This window comes from Amblyomma mixtum, chromosome 8 (genome assembly GCF_055824585.1).
Source record: "Amblyomma mixtum isolate Tamu chromosome 8, ASM5582458v1, whole genome shotgun sequence".
NCBI classification, from domain to species: Eukaryota; Metazoa; Arthropoda; class Arachnida; order Ixodida; family Ixodidae; genus Amblyomma; species Amblyomma mixtum.
Window position 1 is genome coordinate 53,476,305 of NC_143019.1, and position 21,158 is coordinate 53,497,462.

Below are 21,158 nucleotides of genomic sequence, written 5' to 3' on the forward strand. Positions count from 1 at the left end.
TGTGTGCAGGCGATCTTGAAGTATTACTCTCCGCATCTCCTGAGCGGTCAGAGTATTGAAATCGCCGTCGTTATTCGACATCTGGGCAAAAGGAAAAAACAAATCTGGCTTCTTCATCTCAAAGGCACGATTATGTCGAAGGAGAAAATCGTCAGCTACATGTGGCGTCTACTGTACCGCGGATGCAGTGGAAGAGCGGATAATTCCTGGACGGCATTGCCGTCTGCGAGCCACTCTGCTCAAATTAGAACAAAAGTTGCAATTTGGTACAAAACAGCACTGGTGTGGCGTGAAATCCAAATTCGCTGGTTTTACGACCAGGTCCTCAGTACTTCCAGGTTTCGTGGTGGGCCCAGTGTCCATCCCCCGAAAAAAAAATAAGCTAGGCATTGGGGGAGACAGGTCGACTGGTCCAACGAACCCCCTAAGAATAGCTGGATCGTTGAAACTCTGCACGGAGAATGTGGCGTCGCGTACATCTCGGGCTAGTTGAGAGAAAACTGTCGCCAACCAATATTTCATTTTTTCCCAACCTTTCGGGACCAACTCGGTCCCTTCTTCAGGGGCGACCAAAGTGTGCCAGCAGCAGCGGGCTGCTGCCTCCTCTCTCCCTTTGTTAGCACGTGGTGCACTCCGTTAACGTACGCAGAGGGGAGCGGTCCTGGAGTTCATTCATCGCTGCCTTTGTGAGCCGGATGTGCCATGACTCCACATGTCACCTCTTGAACAGGTTTGGCTCCACTGGACGTTCACCTCCTCGAAGACAATTGGGTGGTCGGCGCGCTCGTAGTGTTCTGCGAGGGGGTTGGATTCCGAATTCATTCCGAACATTTACCATGACCAAAAGACCTTGTCGTTTACAAAATCCGGTGCTCCAAGTGCCCGGCTTCAAAAGTCGGCGAAACAAAAAAAACCTCCATCAAAGAATAACTCAACACAAAAATGACATCCGGCTAATGAATTCGGAATCCAACCCCTCGCCGAACACTGCGAGCGCGCCGACCACCCAACAGCCTTCGAGGAGGTCAGCGTCTTGGCCGGCTCAGATGACGTTTGCGCTCAGATCCCGAGCTCGTTAGTAATCGTCCTCGCGCGCAGGAGCACTCAGGTTCATCAATCATACGAGACTGACGCGTACCGGAGAGTAAAGCATAAGGCATACAGTGCATATATAGTGATTCCCGAATGTGTCCATCTTGCTCCACATTATCTTTCCATTAATCAGGTTGCGTCCAGTAATGAACAACGGACTATTACGCTGATCTCCACTGAGCAGTGCATGAAAGGATACGCAGTCACCAGCCATTGCACATTTCCTACTCTCATACCTAGTCTGAGTGAGATCCATTTCCTAGTCTTATTTCTTATTCTCTAGTTTCCTAGCCTTTCCTAGTCACATAGTTATCCAGGATGTCCTCATGCTAAGGGGTATGTGAGCGATTATGTGAGCACGTGTTCATTGTGTTCATTCTCAACATTGGGTTTCCTAAAACGAAAACTCAGTTCCGCTCCCTCTAATAGTAGACTTTTCGTATATAACACTTTTCTTCGGACGAAGCTCGAATACGCATCTATCATTTGGGATCCGCATACGAAAAAGAACATTAACTCCCTTGAAATCATTCAAAGGAAAGCAGTCAGGTTTATTTTCCACAAATACAGCAGAGTTGATTCTCCCACAAAGCTAATGGCAGAAAAAAATATCCCACTTCCTTCAGACCGCCGCAAAATAAACCGAATTTTGTTCCTCCGTAAGATTCTTTCACGCGAGGTAAACATTCCAATACCTAACTATGTTCAACCTTCTACCACCAGACGTACACGACACACTAAGGAACACACACTGCAGCTTATCTTTGCACGAACAAATTCATTTAAGTATAGCTTCTTCCCCCGAACCATCTCCGATTGGAACATGCTCCCAGAATCCCGTTTTCAAAATAGCAATTTTAGCAACGCATTGGAAGAACATTTCCTTGGTTAAGTTGTCTCATTTTGTATTTTTTAATGCTGTTGTTTTTATCTTCCCTTTGTTATCGCCGAATGACGATGTGTGTTGTTTTTTCGTTTCTTTTCTGTGTTGTTAGGTTGTTTACCCCTCCTGCTTGGGCCACATAGGCCTGCAGTATTTTGAAATAAATAAATAAATAAATAAATAAATAGCGGGGAAGCCGACGGCACAGATGTCGCTTTCACTTTGTTAGCGCAATGAATACCAGAATGTGCCGAAGGCCGAAGATACCGAAGAAGTGCCTTATATTTACGTTGTTTCTTAAGCCTCGGAAATATTACCTTCACGCAGAGCAGTAACCAACCTACCATCATAGCGGTGTATTCCCCCTTCCGCCTGTATAAAGTCGTCGAGGTCCACCAGAGCCCTGTTTGAGAGAGAAAAAAAAAACGAATTGTGGGTCAGATAGGGATCGACGCAACGGCAAAGGCGCATTAAGAAATCACGCCTGCGAAACGGGATGCTGCTTTTCATTCTGCAGATTGTGCTTATTGGAGGTACCGCCAGTATAATGAGCCATCGAAAAGCGTCTGTCAGAGTTTGTGATCACATTTTACTGCAAGCAGTATAGAGCTGAAAAATATTCGATTTAGGCACGCACGCTAAACACAAGGTGTAACAGCTTTAGAATGCAGTTCACATCGATTTACCCTTAAAGCCCTTGTATTCTGTAGAAGCTGTCTTTTCGTTCTTTGTCTCCATGTCCTTATCCTTGTGATAGAGCTGGCCTTACGAGAATACTAACGATGAAAAATACTTTGGTCGATTTGAGTTGCTAGGCACAATGCCAACTATATGCGCTAGCAGGCCGGTTTTCACTTCGATCTGGGTGTTCAGATCCACTGTTTACGGATTGGAGTTGTATGGTCAGCGATAACGGGTTAATGTCCCCGTATGCGCAATTCGCCATTCTCTACATTCGTAGATCCCTGGGAGTCTTCGTACCATTCCTGGTGGAGTGGTGCCGCGGTCAAGCGATGCACCACTGCCCTTCTATGGCAGGTGCTGGCATCGTTGGGACTTGGATCGCTTGGGTTTGGTTGCGTTGCAGGTTGCTCACCCAGAGCAGCCTCTCCCGATTAATCGAGCTTCCGCCTCTCACAGTGGCCAGGCTGCTCACTTGCCTTCCACAAAACTGGCTTAAAGGACAACTGCAGCACTTTTCTGAGAATTTCGCGATATTCAAAGATTCAAATCTATATAGGCTGTAGGTAAAGTGTGCCAAATATTTTTGCACTAGCATTTAAAATAGTGACGTAATCGACGATAGAATTTTGCGCTTCTCAAAGCACCAAAGCGGTGCAGAGACATTCAGCGTGACGTCACGGAAGGCATGAATTCAAATTACCACTGTCGTCAGCCACACCCTGCTCCGACTCCTTAGACGCTGCCAAACAACTCTTGGCAGGGTTTTCTTCTGTGGCGTTGGTTTTTTTTTCCTTCAAAGCAGGAGTTTGTGCATTGGAAATGTGCCGATACCTTCGATGACGTCATCATGCACCCCCCCACTTGGCGATTTGCGCTGCGGAGAAGCTTGAAGAGCGTCCGGATTTTAATCGGCGATTACTTCACAATATCAAGAGCCAGCCCAAAAAGACTTCGCATGCTTTACCTGCAAGTTTCACTCATTCGACCCTGTTAAGCTCGTTGATTTCTAAAACCTATGCAGTTTCCCTTTAAGGGAAACAGACAGGCGGACAGACAGACACACAACGGCTAAATGTGGGGAATGGCCACCATAAGTGCTAGAGCACTAAACAGAACTGCAGGGGCCGCTTTGACGATCTAAAGTGCGCGAGGCGAAAGCCTTTACACGCAACTTTGGCCACACGGCCGTTGGCACACAGGAGGCGGCTATGGGGCAACTTGGTTTGGCTAGCCATGACTAATTTGATCATGCTAACTAGTCTTGATTGGTCAATGACGAACTAGTCATGACTGGTTAATGACTAGCTAGTCATGACTAACCAGTCATGCCTAGGCATGACTAACCAGTCATTAACCAGTCATAACTAGTCATCACTGGTTAATGACTAACTAGTAATGATTGATTGATTAAAAACATCTTTATTTGTTCAGTATTCTCAGTAATGACTAATCAGTCATTAGTCATGGTTACCCATGATTAATGACTAATAACTAACCAGTCATGATTAGTCATGACTGGTTAATGGCTAACTAGACATGACTAACCAATCATAACTAGTCATGAGTGATTAATGACTAACTAATGACTAGCCAGTCATGACTGGTTATTCATCACCAGTTAGTCATTAACCAATCATGACTAACTAGTCATGAGTGATTAATGACTAGTTCAAATGCCAAATGAGTAAATGGCTTCAAATGCCAAAGGCCTTTTTTTAAGCAGTGAGGGCGAAACGCGGACACATCTGCCGACATGGCTGCCGACACGGCTGCTAAAGACAGTTAAAGGCTGTCGCCCTAAAACTCCGGAACTTACACTACCGGAACCGCGATACGCCGTCGGCTAGCTCTTTCGGAAGCAGCCCTTATCTTCGGCACTGACAACAGTAAAAGCTGCCATATGGCGTATTAGGGATGAGCTTGATGCATACTCACTCGTCTTGACCTCCGGCAAAAAGAGACCGGAGGCAAAGCTCTGCCAGATGCTTTCTTCTGTCAGTAATGCCAGCCCATAAGCACTGCAGGATCGACTACATTACGTTCATATCCCTCGCTGTGTGCAGGTGATCTTGAAGTATTACTCTCCGCATCTCCTGAGCGGTCAGAGTATTGAAATCGTCGTCGTTATTTGACACCTGGGCAAAAGAAAAAAAAAGCTGGCTTCTTCATCTAAACGGCACAATTATGTCGAAAGAGAAAGCCGTCAGCTACATGAGGCGTCTACTGTCTGGCGGATGAGGTGAAGGAGTGAATAATTCGTGGAAGGCATTGCCGCCTGCGATCGACTCTGCCCCCTCTGCAACAAAAATGGCGGCTTGGTACAAAGCAGGATTCGTGTGGCACGAAATACGAATTCGCTGGTTTTTAGGAAAAATTCCTCAGCAAAAAGGAACTGTTTTCGCTGCAGAAATACAGAAAACATCGGTCCAGAAGTTTTCATGCACTGACGAAATGAAATCCCCGGGAAGTCAAGCGTCCCTTCATGTAAACGTTCTCAGTGGGCATGTTTCTCAGGGGGTATGATCACTGCCAGAAAGGTGGGATTCCATTTTGCCACACAAAATGTTTTCATAACTCGATCATTTATATCTAGAACTTGTGCCAGCTGAAATCACCTTCCCCATGACATCGTTTTTATAAGAGATACTAAATAATGCATTTCATAAACACATTTTTTTTCCTGAATGTGCATATGATTTTCAGTCTAAATTCTGCTCTTACTGTATGAACAAATTGTTTTAATGCATCCCCGCTACAGATATAAAGATCATTTTCTTCCTTTGTGTTTTTCGCCTATTTCTGTGTACTTGTACTTTCCTCTCTTTTTGGTTGTTATTTATATTGTATTTTAGTGTATCCCCACTATTCTCTGTAATGCCCTCAGGCCCTGAGGGTACAAAAATGAATTGCTGGTGAGTTTGTAGCAAGCGACGTCACTAGAAATAGTATTAGTAATGTTGGTTGAAGAGCTAATCCTTCGCAGGAGGCTTGCTCACGAGACCACTTCAGGTGCAGTCCCTGAAGCTTCTATGCGCAGATTTCGTCGATTACGATTGTCCTCCTGCCGCACTATACGCCCGCTGCCGTCTGCCAGGGCCCATCCGGTCCCTCTGCCCTGTCCGATGAGGTTCTTACCTGATCTAGTCCTCAAGTACCTAGCTGCATCTTCAGCGACAGCACTGTCGCCTTCTTAACGGCGAGGTGGTGGTAGGCGCCGATGCATGCGTCGCCAGAAAGGTTCTCCTTGAGCACCTTTCCGTACAGCTTCCTCCTTGAGCACCTTTCCGCACAGCTTGCCAAGGTTGTCAATCTGCGTCATCAGAAGAAAGCGAGGCACAATGAAATCAACGCAGTTCAGGAGCTCCCTGCACGATGCGAAACGTGTGCTAAAAATCAACTTTACTCCCTTATTAGAAATCTACTCCACCTTGGGGGATTCCCCTAAAGATTTGACCACCACAGTTCCCACTTCGAGTTATTGATCAATTCGCTCTCGCCCTACCATAAGCTTGCCGTCCCAGTTAGCTCAATTGGTAGAGCGACTGCTCCGGTGTAGCGGTGGTCCCGGGTTCGAACCCCGGACCACGACGAATTTTTCTTCAACTACGAAGTTTCTGGTAAAGTTTTATATAGCTTTCATTTGTAGCCGTATGGCTGCGCTCGGGTGGATGTCGATGAGTAATTACTCCCTTATTACAAATCTACTCCACCTTGGGGGATTCCACTAAACATTTGACCAAAAAAAAAACCCACTCCAAGAATGGCTAAGGAGTCGTGATCACCTTTTGGCTCAATCTGGTAAGGAGTACTTCCTGCTGCTCATTAAAATTAAGAGTCTTCAGGGCTGTGACTTGTACTGTTGCGTTAAAGTAAGCTTCTCTGCATCCTATAGCTTAGAACGAGCGATTTCAGAGGGCAACATGACTTATCCACTAGGAATGGCACGAAAACTTCGCTGTATTCGCATTAAGACACCGTGCACACCGCAGGCCTGTGTGCCTGCGTGCAATGCCGGAGTGAAGTATTCAGCCGTCGATGTCGAAATTGTTGTAGTCGGCACCTCGCGTCGGAAGAAACTTATCATGCCAACCGTCTGCCGCACAATGATCCGGATGCTGGCATACGACTCAGCGCTTCGGGAAGCTTAAACGTACTAGTCAAATTAGAATACCTTGCAGCAGGAATTTCAACTGGTGACATAATCGGGGGAGGTCTACGGGTGGCCACCAAGATTTAAGAGACAGTTACTGCGTCATTTCCTTTTCTCAAATCCAATTTTCATTTCCTTGGTTAGGGCACCCCTTTCTCTCTTCTTTCACTCCCACCTTAGATGCCGCCCTCTTAGCATTAAGCCCACGACCGGTGACCCTTCTGGTCACATGGGCATCCCCGGCAATGAGCTGGCTCAGCAGCTTGCCTGCGAAACTATACACCGGGCGCCGGGGATCCCATGGACGAGCCCACCGGCGGAGCATGCGGTCAGGGCTTACAAACGCACTGTCGACGAATACTACGCGCAGCAAAAATTGGATTTAGCTGATTTACCACCTCCACACCCATCCTTATCGATCCGTGAAGCTCGCATTCTTCGCCGAATACAGTTTAATCTCCTGCGTACACCAGCCAAACTTTATCTATACCGGTACACTTCCACACCTCAGTCCCCAACCTGTCCACACACATATGAAGACATATAACACTGCCTTACACAGTGCCACGCAGCCTTCCAGTCCCCCGCCTATCCTTTCCCCCACCTCCACCCTGGCCCATCTGGCTTGCCTCCCTGGATCTGAGGCGGCAACGTGCCCTGGTCGCCTTGGCCCAGGACGTACTGAAAGCCTAATAGAAAGGATGTTCCAATAAAAATGTCACACCTTCCCGCCTTTCCTTATGGCACGGTTCTTGAGTTGCATAAACTATAGCCCTGTTATCCCGACGTCTTTTAAGACCGCGTTTAGTAGGAGCTAGAGACAGTGTCAGCGTTGCTGTCACTGTCGTGTCCGTCTGCTGCCGTTTCCCACTCTCATTGGCGTAAGCAACCAAATCACAAGTTACAGGCCCAGTTTTTTATGCGAAGCATACTACTTTAGCTACCACTTCAGCCCTTCACCGTGGTTATGAGCCTCCAAATCACGTGATACATGACGTCACACCACGTGACACGATGACGTCACGACAGTAGAGAAACGGGGGCCCACCTCGCGCCGTCGCTGTGGTTTTGCGCCGCCAAATCACGTGATACATGACGTCGCACCACGTGACACGATGACGTCACGACAGTGGAGAAACGGGGGCCCACTCGCGCCGTCGCTGTGGTTGTGCGCCTCCAAATCACGTGATACATGACGTCACACCACGTGACACGATGACGTCACGACAGTGGAGAAACGGGGGCCCACCTCGCGCCGTCGCTGTGGTTGTGCGCCGCCAAATCACGTGATACATGACGTCACACCACGTGACACGATGACGTCACGACAGTGGAGAAACGGGGGCCCACCTCGCGCCGTCGCTGTGGTTGTGCGCCTCCAAATTGCGCGACACGATGAGGCTTCGCATTCTCCAGGCTTAACCAAGTTAAGCCTCAGCCATTTTTTTTTCCCCGGGTCTCTCCTCAGACCCTTTACTTGCTGACCAGCAACTAGACCCGTGTAAGCAGCCGCGCGCTGTCGGCGCCGGGCTGGACTTAGTGTTGCTTAAACTGTCGCCAACTCACCTTACATTTTTCCGACAACTCCAACGCCTCATAAACGCCACAGCCCCCGATGCGACGACGAAGGGGTGCGTCTGAGGCGTGTTCAATGAGCAGGTGCTCCCAAATCGCTTAGCCGCACCTGGGCTATCGCTGCACTTCGAGAGCAGCTTCCAGCACTAGGAGAACCTGCAGCCGTTGATGAAGCGAGACAGACGGTAGGTTCTAGGACGCCTCGCCGTAAATAGAAGCAAAGTAGATCTGCTTGTCTGCTTTGACACAACTTACAATTCTCGATAAAAGAAAGTAAAGAATACCGCGTATACATACATATACATACACATATTCTTTATTTCTCTCTAAAAGAGAAAAAGGCCCCTAAGCAAAAAGCTACTTCAGAGTAGCTTGACTAGGCCCGGGGCCCATTACAAGGCAGCAGGGCGTACAGAATTCAGACATAATAAAGCACAGGGTCAATTTGAATAAGCACTGCAATTTCTAACGCAAGACAGACGAAACATGTAAAGTTTTTTTTACCAATTAAATCAAATTGAACATGACACAATATGACAGGCAAGAAGAACAATAAATGAAATCATAATCAGACATCTAGAACACAACGCTACTAAATAGTTCTAAGCGACAGGCTTAAGTACAAAATAAGATGTTCACTATGAGGTAATAGAAATAGGGAGGCAAAATTTTCCGTTTATGAGAAGCCACAGTGAGGATGTATAAGCATGTACACAAACAATAGTTAAGTGAAAAAACTGTCATCCTCCATACGACTGAGAAAATTTCTCATAAAAACATTTCTTTTACAGCCGGCATTTACACCACCATTCATTTGAATTAAGTGTGCTAGGAACTAGGAACTGCATTTGCATCATTTGCCTCCTATACTTTGTGCGAGCCTGCGGTACCGGCCATTTGTTTCTTTGACGTGTATATCTGGGTGGGTCTATTTTTTGTACGGATGCAAGTTTCAGGAGGAATTTACTGCGGTGGGAGGTCGTGGATTTCATAAGAAGCAGGACGTTGTACTCTAACATTTTGCTTACTGGTAGAATACTGTGTAGGATAAATAAAGGTGGTGTATGTGTCATGTAATCGGCGGAGGAAATGATACGGACGATCTTTTTCTGCAAGATAAGAATGTGGTTAACATGTGTACGGGCTGCGGTCCCCCAGACTAAGTGGCAGTAGTTAATTTGAGAGTGAAATAATGCATGATGTATCAGTTTCTTAATTGCTACAGGAAGTATACGTCGATCTTCATGCATTTTTCCGGCTGTGCTGCAGAAGTCTCCGAAGCAGTGAATGCGACTACGTGTTAATATGGATGGGCTCACATGCAGCTCTTCAGTTTACAAGCTATTGTCGTTTTTTGGCCGACGAAGGTTAACAAAAGGCTACGCTAACCACACATTGTCCGTTATTCCACCTCCAAGACCCCTCACGTCTGGCGCAAAATTCGATAATCGGTTCTCAAAGATAAGACTCGATTTTGCTAGCTGACGTACGAGTACGTCTTACAACGTACTAGCCGACGTACAACGCACGAAGGAATTGACAGCAATACACGAACGGCACGAATAAAACGAACCTCCGTGAATCGAGCCTATATTCTCAGAAAGTTAACTGTCGAGAAAACAATTTTAATGCGTCAAAGCTTAAGCACAGCATTGGTCCAAATTCATCATGCCAAACGGTTTGTTTTCCAGTCGTGTATCAGGCACCCTATGGCACCTCTGAATATCCCAAACGATAAAAAGAATTCACCCTCAAATATAAGAGATTTTGGCCTTTTAACTGCACCGCAAGTCTTCAGGTGCCCGCCTCAAATAAAAAACGTTTGGCTTAGACATTATACCAACGCTGTACACTTCTCATTTGTCGCATTCACGTCTCTTCGAAGGACTTTTAATTCGTCTCAGAGCTCTATCAAGGTAAAAACAATTAATGAAGGGGAGGAAGAGTAGCAGAGAAAAAGGCAGCAACGGCGAAAGAGTTACAATTCTTGTTGGAAGAACGAAGCAGAGACGCAACTGCACGTCAAAGCCACTCACAACCCACTGCGCGCTTTATTGCTTTCGTCAGTAATCAGGGCAGCCCCCAAGCTGTTCACTGACGCACACCCGTAAGCTTCTCTTCTGAATGTAGAGGGTGCAATAGGAAGCTTTAACTGAAACTGAAATGGCGCAGTATCTCTCACATATCTCGGTGGACACCTGAACCACTCCCTAAGGGAAGGAAGGGAGGAAGGTGGGAGTGAAAGAGAAAAAAAGGCGCCATAGTGGAGGGCTCCGAATAATTTCGACCACCTGTCGAACTTTAACCTGCACTGACATCGCACAGCACCCTGGCGCCTTTTGCGTTCCGCTTCCATCGAAACAAGGCCGCCGCGGTCGGGTTCGAACCCGGGTTGTCCGGCTGGGTAGACGAGCGCCTCAACCGCTGAGCCACTGCGGCGAGTCAAACACGAAGTGTGGTCTGCAATTTGTGTGTGCTATAAGCAATAAGGCCTGCCCTACTCTGCATCAACAGACAGGGAGACAAAGCTAAAGGAGTTGTTAGTGCCATAAGCGTGCACAGGCCTGTCCATAAGGGGGAAGGAGCACATGTTAATGGCAGCGCCCATTCACGTCTTCTGGGCAGCAAAGAACAATGTAACAATGTGGTACAAAACTGCGCACCCCTTCATGTCTATCAGGGAGATCTCTGCCCCCCTCTCCGCCAGCCACCCCCCCCCCCTTGATCTGTGTACGTCTATGCTGTGCCACAAAACCAGAGTGTGCCCAAGTTGACCTCAGCCGATTGAGAATACCTCTAGGAAGATAAAAAAATTCAGGGGGCACTATGGCTCTCTAAAGTGCTGCAAGGCGAAAGCCTTTCCTTGCGCACTGGTTTGCATTGACTTTCTTTTGTGTTTTATTTTTATTTTTTTTAACTTCACGTCAGGGAAGGGAGGAAGATGAAACTGAACGAAGACGCCGTATGCACAGACGCGCATTTGCTCATTGCAAACCATCGAGCTGGCATGGCGGAGTGGTTAGCGAGCTCGTCTCGCACTGCGGAGAACCTGGTTCGATTTCATAACTCCACAACTTTCCTACTCGGTTTTATTTATTTCACTTATAGCATCACTATACCATCCCTTTAATTGGTCGCATGGTTACAAGCCAAAGTACAATTGGCCCTGTTTGAAATTCGCGGACTGTGACGTCACGACCATTTCGACCAATCGAAAAGCGTGACATTTCTGTCGACAACTCTTGCTTACAACGATGAGGCATTAAAGGCCTCCGTCTTAATATCAAGACCCGGACCCAAACCTCTCGGTAAGTTCGTCCCAGACGAAGTCAAAACTTCCGGCGCCCTCCACTACGGCGCCCCTCACAGCCCGAGTCACCTTGGTACGCTAAACCCCATGAGCCAGAACTATTAGTGCAGCGTTCTCGCGACGCTTCCGTGAATGTCTTGACAGAGACCCTTGCATGCTTCAAGTGCACGAGGAACAACGGCCGTGGGGCCACATACCTGTGGCCCCGTTCCCACTTCTGGCAGCTGCGTCGTCGTGGTCACGGCCCTCGCAGCGAATGCCCGCTGAGCGGCACTCCGCATCTCGCGTAGCTCGGACATCTCGCTGAAGCCGAGCAGTCAGTTGAAAACCGGGACGCCTTGGTGGGTAGGCAACGCGCTTGCCGCCGCTGGCACGCTCGGAGGGATCCGGATGGGAGGACCTGCTCGTGGTGCTGCGGCAGGAAGAGGTCACCTCGGCCGCCACTGCGTTCCCGTCTCTGACCGCGCCGTCGGCAGGTACGGCCATCGCTGTGGACCTGTGGTCAAAGTACCCGAGTGAGAGCGCGACTGAGCTGCTTCTGAAGCTTCGGCTGCTGCTGCCCGGTCTGCACGCTCGGTTTGCGCACGCCGTTGTTGCTGCTGCGGCGGTGTCGCATGCCACATTCGGCCCAAAAGACGCGGGTTCGATCCCGGCCGCGGCGGCGGAATTTCTTTGGAGAAGAAATTCTAGAGACCCGTGTACTGTGTGAGGTCGAAATTTCCGGAGCCCTTCACTACGGCGTCTCTCATAGCCTGAGTCGCTCTGGGAGGTTAAACCAAGCCACATTCGGAACGCCGCGTGCATTGCTGTTGTTGTTGTTGTTGTTGTTGTTGTTGTTGTTGTTGTTGTTGTTGTTGTTGTTGTTGTTGTTGTTGTTGTTGTTGTTGCCTTGGTGGCATGGCACATACCCACGACGGAGGATTGCGGCCAGGGTACAGTGAGGAGAGCCCAAAGAAGGTAAATTGGTGCAAAGCTAATGGATTAACTTTTGTTTGTAAGCTAATGATTTAACTTTGGGTAAGAATTCCGAGGAATCAAAGATAGAAATATAGATTTTAAAAAATAGTGAAAAAATTGGATTGGTAGAAAAAAAATGGATTGGGCCGCGTGCATTACCCGCTCTCCTGCGACGCGACCAGCTTCGTTTTCATTCGTTAGTGTTAACGGTCCATGCACGCGATGGCCAAATTGCGGGCATACGGGAATACCAAAGCTGCGAAGGTGATGCTGTTTTATGGGAGTTTAACATTCCAAAGCGACCCAGGCCACGACGGACGCCGTAGTGAAGGGCTCCGGAAATGTCGACCACCTGGGGTCTTTAACGTGCACTGACATGGCACAGTACACGGGCCTCTGAAAAAAAAATGACAAATTTGTTCTGAGCAAAGGAAAGGAAATGATGTAGCAACTGCCTCACCTATCTCGACGGACACCCGAAACGCGCCTTAAGAGAAGGGATAGAGGAGGGAGTAAACGAAGAAATCAAGAAAGAGGTGCTCTGACATCGCACAGCACATGGGCGCTTTGCGCCTTTTGCCTTTCACCGCCATCGAAACGCTGCCGTCGCGGTCGGGTTCGAACGCAGGTACTCCGACCCAGTAGACGAAAACCTTACAACCACTGAGCCACCGTGGAGGGTCGCTGGAATAAATTCGACCGCCACGGCCGGGATCGAACCCGCGTCTGTCATTCTTCTCACGCTCCTAAAATTCCTTCAAGACTTATCTGGACTCCAAATCGTGACAGCGGCTGTCGACTACATTGTGGACAGTCCCTTGCATAATGCATGAAATTGCGTCCGAAAAGCGTTGGCGCAGCTCATGAAGTAAATAAAAGCAGTAGGTCCTCCTTGCGGCCTCAGTACTATACTGCTACGTTTGCGTTTCCTTTCACTGACTCGCCACTCGAAAAGCTTCTCAATAGAACGCTTGATGGTTCGAGACTCGTTGAGACTCAAGTCCGAAAACGCAACCTGAAACTTGCGAACGGACATTATTAGAGAGTTTTAGTATAGCGTTAGCGTGATAGCGGACCTAAGGGAAATTACGTTAGCGTGCCGCAAGCAACTTATCCCCGCAGACAGTTTTAGTATAGCGTTTTGAAAACGTTAAACGCCATCTGCTTGACATGGATGCGAATGGTCCTTCTAAAATGGTCGACACGGCCGCTAACCTGCCAAATTATAATATTTCCGAGTTTTTTATACGAATTATTAGTGCAGTGTTCATTTTCGTCTGCAAAATGACCCCGAAATTACAATAAAATGAAATAAAAACGTAAAACAGTGGCGCCATCTAGTAAAGGTAATGTTAACTACAAGCCGTTGGAGCAAGAATATTTGTTATCACATGACGTCTAATGTTTAAAAAACTTTTGTAAACTTAATATAAACTCTCTTTACATAATTTAAGTCCATAAAACACCGCGAAAAGCCTCCAAATCTATTTTTGTCTCGTTCCAGACGTTTTTGCTGGTTTCTGCTGCGTTTAGGGCCGTTGCAGACGGTAGCAGTGCAGCTGGAGGTGCTATTAGGCTTGCGCGCTCCAGAATCGAGAGCGTATCTTAAAAACAGGGCTGAATTGCAGCTTAAACTTTATCGACGAAGCAAGGTAAGTCATAGCGAAAAGCAAAAACACCAGTAGTTGCCGGTAAACATGCCAACCGGAATCGCAAGAGCTGCTGAATCGGCTGAAGCGGGCGGCTGTCGTTTGAAAGGACGCCGCCATGTTTCCACGCTAAGGGCGCAAATGCCGCAACGCTAAATTCTGAAAATTGCGTGCGTACGCTAACGCTATTTCCCCGTTAGCGTTCTGCGCATGCGCACTCTGGACCCGCTATTCCGCTATGCACGCAATTACGTAAAGGCCGCTATACTAAAACTCTCTATTGAAGCGCTTGCTGCTGTGAACGTTGTCGGCTTTCCGAAAGAGGTCCACGGTGACCTGGAACGCCGAAAGATCTAGTGGCCCATGTACTGTGCGATGGCAGTGCACGTTAAAGAACCCCAGGTGGTCGAAATTTCCGGAGCCCATCACTAGGGCGTCGCTTATAGCCGGAATCGCTTTGGAACGTTAAATCCTCATAAACAATAAACCATCTCTCGGTTTTGAGAAAAGACAAGGCGCACAGCTAGTTTGTCGGCGGACGCCTCAAGCGCGTAGCGAACGCTGACTAAAACACCGAGTTACCAAGCTTTTAGTCGGCGTTCGTGGAGCCCTTGAGGTATCCACCGATAAAGTGAACTAGCTATGCGCCTTTCCTTTCGCAAAACCCAGTCCAATAGTCCCTTTGCCGGGGAACGCCTCAAGCGCACCATGAACGCAGACTAAAATACTGTTGCGCCCCAAAGACCCGGGTTCGATCTCGGCCGTAGTGGTCGTATTTCGATGGAGGAGAAATTCTAGATGCCCGCGTGCTTTGGGATGGCAGTGCACATTCAAGAACCCCAGGTGGTCGAAATTTCCGGAGCCCATCACTACGGCGTCGCTTATAGCCGGAATCACTTTGGAACGTTAAATCCTCATAAACAATAAACCATCTCTCGGTTTGAAGAGAAGGCGCATACCTAGTTTTTCGGCGGACGCCTCAAGCGCGTCGCGAACGCCGACTAAAACACTGAGTCACTAAGCTTTCACTCGGCGTTCGTGGTACGCTTGAGGTGTCCACCTACAAAGTGAACTAGCTATACGCCTTTCCTTTCCGCTAAATGCAGTCTAATAGTCGCGGTGTAAAACATCTCGGTTTTGAGAAAGAGACTAGTTCACTTAGTCCGTGAACGCCTCAAGCGCACCACCAACGCCGTCTAAAACAGTCACCTCCGAAAGACGCGGGTTCGATCCCGGCCACAGCGGTCGAATTTCGATGGAGGCGAAATTCTAGAGGCCCGCGTATTTTGCGATGTCAGTGCACGTTAGAAAACCCCAGGTGGTCGAAATTTCCGGAGCCCTTCACTACGGCGTCCCTCATAGCCGGAGTCGCTTTGGGACGTTAAACCTCCTTAACAATACGCCATTTCTCGGTTTCGATAAAAGGGAAGGCGCATAGCTATTTTGTCGGTGGACGCCTCAAACGCGTCGCGAACGCTGACCAAAACGCTGGGTTACCAAGCTTCCAGTCGGCGTTCGCGGTGCGCTTGAGGTGCCCACCGAAAAAGTGAACTAGCTATGCGCCTTTCCTTTTAGCAAAACCCAGTCTAATGCTCATGGTGTAAGACATCTCGGTTTTGGGAAAAGGAAATGCCGGGAGCTAGTTCACTTTGTCCGTGAACGCCTCAAGCGCACCACAAACGCCGACTAAGACACTGCTACCCCCGAAAAGACGCGGGTTCGATCCCGGCTGCAGCGGCAGAATTTCGATGGAGGCGAAATTCTAGAGGCCCGTGTACTGTGCGATGTCAGTGCACGTTAAAGAACCCTAGGTGGTCGAAATTTCCGGAGCCCTTCACTACAGCGTCCCTCATAGCCTGAGTCGTTTTGGGACGCCTAACCTCCATAAGCCATGAAACACTGTTACCAAACATTTAGTCAGCGTTCATGGTGCGCTTGACGTGAACCTAGCTATGCTCCTTTCTTCTCAAAACCGAGAGAGGTTTCAGTGTGCCCGGCCCTGGCTTCGAACTTCCATCGACGAAATGCATGATTGCAGCTGCAAGTGCTACGCACCAAAAATTCTCTCACCTGTCCCACAAAAGCAGGCCGCCCTTCGTCATCTCCGTCGAAGGCCTCGATGCGTCAGAAAGTCGGTATTTCTCTGCCCTCGTCGCCAACTTGCAACGCTTGTTGGAAGAACGATACAGAAAAGATTCTGCACGACAAGCCCGCTCACAATCAACTCCGCCTTTATTGCTTCCGGCAAAGCCCAAGGTACCCCCCAGGCTTTTCACTGACACACACCCACAAGATTCTGCCTGTAGAGGGTGCTAGGAAGCTGCTAACGGAGCGCTGATGAAAGCATCCGTTTCTTGATGATGATGATGATGATGATGATGTCCTCAGGGTTAATGGCACATACCCACGGCGTGGGATTGGCCAGAGTGCATAGCGGATCCGTTTTTCTTTGAAAGAGTCTCTTTCTTCTTTCACTCCCACCTTCCTGCCTTCCCTTACGGTGTGGTTCAGGTGTCCATTGAGATGTGAGACAGATACTGCGTCATTTCCTGTCCTCAAAAACCACCCAACCCAACGAACACCGACGTCCTAACAGACGTACTTCGCACAAAGAGCGTGTCCAATAATGAGAACCCGATGTACATTGAACGCAGAGGTGAAGACTTTGTACACAGCACGTGTCCGCGAATTTTTTTTTTTGAGGAAAGGAAATTACGCAGTAACTGTCTCACATCTCGATGGACACCCGAATCGCGCCGTAAGGGAAGGAATAAAGGAGGTAGTGAAAGAAGAAAGGAAGAAAGAGGTGCCGTAGTGGAGGTCTCCGGAATAATTTCGACCACCTGTGAATCTTTAACGTGCACTCACATTCAAAAGTTTTGGTTTTGTGGGGTTCAACGTGCGAAAGCAACTCAGGCTTTGAGGGTCGCCGTACTGAAGGGCTCCGGAATGTTCCACCGCCAGCGGTTTTTCAACGTGCTCTGAAATCGCACAGTACACAGGCCTCTAGCATTTTGCCTCCATCCAAATACGACCACGCATGCGAAACGGTCTAAGAGAAGATTTTGGCTGAAAAACTGATAGCTCACCGCGCTGCTAGGACTAACCTGCGTGCTAAGATATTCTGAGTGGAGGGTGGGGATGTGTATGGACCGGTTGTGTCAGTGGTGGTTGTAGAGAGGCAAGGGTGGGGGAAGAAGGCTGCTGTGGAGCCCGCGGTTTCCGTGAGACAGGAGTTTGTGTCGGCCACCGCCGCAGCGTCCAAGGGTGGCTTGTGGTTGTATGCGTGTGCTTGGCGGCGGACTGCGTGTGTGTGCTGACATGTTGCGTGCAATGAGTGCGAGGCGGAGGTTAGGGGTTGTAGAAAGACATCTACCCCCTAACCTCCGCCTCGCACCCATTCCACGCAACATGTCCGCACACACACACGCAGGCCGCCGCCAAGCACACGCATACAACCACAAGCCACCGTTGGACTCTGCGGCGGTGGCCTACACAGACGCCTGTCTCACGGAAACCGCGGGCTCTACAGCAGCCTTCTTCCTCCACCCTTGCCTCTCTACAACCAGCACTCACAACACCGGGCTATACACCTCCCCACCCTCCACGCTCGCCCTATAAATACACGAGATTGCCGATGCCATCACACACTTTGCCACCCTATCCCCCGCCCCGGCATATGTTGTCTATACAGACTCGCAGGCAGCTCTGCGTGCCTTCCATGAAAGAGCCCTCCCTTTCCCTACCCGACCGGGCTTAGACGCCACCCTCATAGCATTAAGCCCACGACCGGTGACCCTTCGGTGGATCCCTAGTCCCATGGGCATCCAAGGCAATGAGCAGGCTCACCAGGTTGCCTGCGATACTATACACCGGGCGCCGGGGATCCCATGGACGAGCCCACCGACGGAGCAGGCGGTCAGGGCTTACAGACACACTGTCGACGAATGCTACTCGCAGCAAAAATTGGACTTAGCTGATTTACCACCACCACACCCGTCCTTATCCATCCGTGAAGCTCGCATTCTTCGCCGAATACAGTTTAATCTCCTACTTACACCAGCCAAACTTTAGAGTGGACGGGATCACGAAGAGGGCAGTACGAAATCTGGACATCCCCTCTATCGAAGCCTTAACAGGCTATTTCAATTGATGGTGGCAAAACGGTTCCCTACCTCCTCAGTGGAAAACAGCGAAAATTGTATTTTATTCATTTATTTATTTAATACTGCAGAGTCGCTCGACTCCAAGCAGGCATGAGCACGGGCATGAGCACAGATACAAATGAAAAAACAAGATATGCACGAACTTCATACAAGAGCAAACGATGATGCGAAAAATGAAACCAAAAAGACAAGGGTTTCACATAGAAAAGGCTCTCAAATTATCAACAAACGTTTCCACATTTGGGCTGTTCACTACACACTTCGGCAATTCATTCCACTCCGCAATTTATTTGAAAAAAAATGAGTGTTTAACTGTGTTTGAGTATGCACGAAATTCTTGCAGCATTTTTCCATGGTTATAACGCGTACTTGCTCGTGAAACAGGAGTAATATAATCATGGGTGTTTATTCTAATCAGGTTATTATATATTAGGTACAAAAATTTCAATCTTGCTTCAGTGCGCCTTGTCTGAAGGGATTCTAGGCCAATAGAATTGATCATAGCAGATACACTATCTGTTCGTTTGTATCGATTGCAAATGAAACGGGCCGCTATCCTCTGCACTCTTTCTAACTTGGAGATATTCTTGGCCGTAAATGGGTCCCATAAACAACAAGCATATTCTAGACGAGGCCGCACCAAAGCCTTATACGCTGCCAGTTTGACATGTTTTGGGGCCTTTGACAGTTTACGCCTCAAACACAACAGAGTCTTCAGAGCTTTCCCGTATGTAATATCGGTGTGAGCATCCCAGTTTAGGCAATTAGTTATCTGAACTCCAACGTATTTCACAGACGAGGTTTCTGGAAGTGGTACGCCAGTTATACAATACGGATGCATCAGAACAGTTTCCTTTTTACAAACTCTAAGTACGGAACATTTATTAACGTCAAGAAACATACCCCATTGGTTACACCAGTTTGAGATCTTCTGCAGGTTACTGTTAAGCTTAATTTGGTCCGGTGTGGAGTTAACTAAGGAATATAAAACGCAGTCATCTGCAAATAGTTTAACTCTAACTTCGGAATCAACCACATTAATTATGTCATTTACGTAAACTAAAAATAGGATAGGCCCCAGAACTGATCCTTGCGGAACACCAGATGAAACCGGAAGTTCATCAGAGTGCTCATCGTTAACACGGACATATTGAAATCTGTCTTCTAAGTAGGCTCTAATAAGGTCAATAATATTAGGATTGATTCCGGCAGCGTAAAGCTTTTGTATGAGTTTAGTGTGCGGAACCTTATCAAAGGCTTTGGCGAAGTCAAGAAAAACAGCGTCCATTTGTTGTTTGTTATTAACTGCAATAAAAAAATCATGGCAAGCGGTTATCAGTTGTGAGACCGTAGATAAACCACGCCTAAATCCGTGCTGCTCATCACATAAAAAATGGGTCGATTCCAAAAATTCCGTCAGAGCTCGGCAGATCACATGCTCGAACATTTTGCAACTGGTCGAGATCAAAGATATTAAGCGATAATTAGATACGCGAGATGGGTCACTGCCTTTAAAAACAGGTACGACACGTGCGGTTTTCCATTCCGATGGGACTGCACACTGAGACAGACAGGCGTTGAAAATAATATATAAGTAATGTGATAAACATTCTGCGTAACGGCGGATAAAAGCTGCAGGGATATTATCAGGCCCACTAGACCTTTTAACGTCAAGTTTCAGAAGAAGATTCAAAATACCTTCGCGGGAGATAGTAACATCTGGCATTAGAGAAATGTAGCCGTCTGGCTTAGAAGGAAAACTCGAGCTTTTATCGGTATACACTGATTGGAAGTACTCATTAAACACACCAGCAGTATCTTTTGACCCTGTGAAAGGTGAACCATCAACTATTAATGACACATTACGTTGTTTGTCGCCATTAATGTATCGCCAGAACTTCTCCGGTGCTTCACTCAGAAAGCGCCCAAGCGTAATATTAAAAAATTCAGGGGGCACTTTAACTGTCTAAAGTGCGTAGAGGCGAAAGCGTTTTACGCACCACTTTCACTGCTTCTGTGGCACTGGTGGCGTCACATGTAATTGAGTACTAATTACTAAGTGATGACAACTCACTAATTAATGGTTAATTACTGATTAATGCCTGAATGCTGATTAACTGCTAATTAATTATGCTTAAGCTTCGCCTTTAGGAGTGGAACGCGACAGCGTGTTGTAGCGCTGCCAGGGAGTCCACGGAACGCCACCACCCGTTCGGCGCGATGCCTTGCCCTTTGAACGCAACGTTTTTTGAGGAAAGGAAATGGCGCAGTAATTCTCTGTCATCTCGGTAGACACCTGAACCACACCGTAGAGGAAGGAAGGAAGTGGGAGTGAAAGAAGAAAGACTAAGGCCCGTAATGAAGAAAATGAAAATTGTATTTGAGGAAAGGAAATTACGGAGTAACTGTCTCACATATCTCGGTGGACACCCGTCAAAATTCAGGGGGTGGGGGGTGCACTTTTTTGACCTGACGTGCGGTCACTGATGTGTGGCTAAGATGTTAAGCTTCGCCTCTAAGAGTGGAACGCGAGAGCGTCTTGCAACGCTGCCAGGGAGTCCATAGAACGTCATCGCCCATTCGGTTCTACGCCTCGCTCGTCGGTAAATTGGTTTTTGAGGAAAGGAAATGTATTTCTGTCGCATATCTCGGTGGACAGCTAAACCTCGCCGGAAGGGAAGGGAGGAGGATG

General features: G+C 48.1%; 2 protein-coding genes across 18 annotated transcripts in view; both read right to left on the bottom strand.

Moving 5' to 3' along the window:
- The window catches only part of LOC149332453 (uncharacterized), a 200,834-nt gene extending 183,854 nt beyond the window's left edge, over nt 1-16,980 (bottom strand). Inside the window, exons 1-2 of one of the 3 annotated variants that reach the window (XM_089558031.1) lie at nt 16,371-16,980; nt 11,892-12,190 (exon numbers count right to left, since the gene is read on the bottom strand). The gene's annotated coding sequence lies outside the window, so the exon portion shown is untranslated. Of the gene's footprint in view, nt 1-11,891; nt 12,402-16,355 lie in introns of those variants that run through there. The other 2 variants (XM_089558033.1, XM_089558032.1) reach the window with 2 other exon arrangements.
- Nucleotides 1-21,158, bottom strand: part of LOC149332456 (uncharacterized) — a 160,344-nt gene that overhangs the window by 23,411 nt on the left and 115,775 nt on the right. The window lies entirely within an intron of this gene.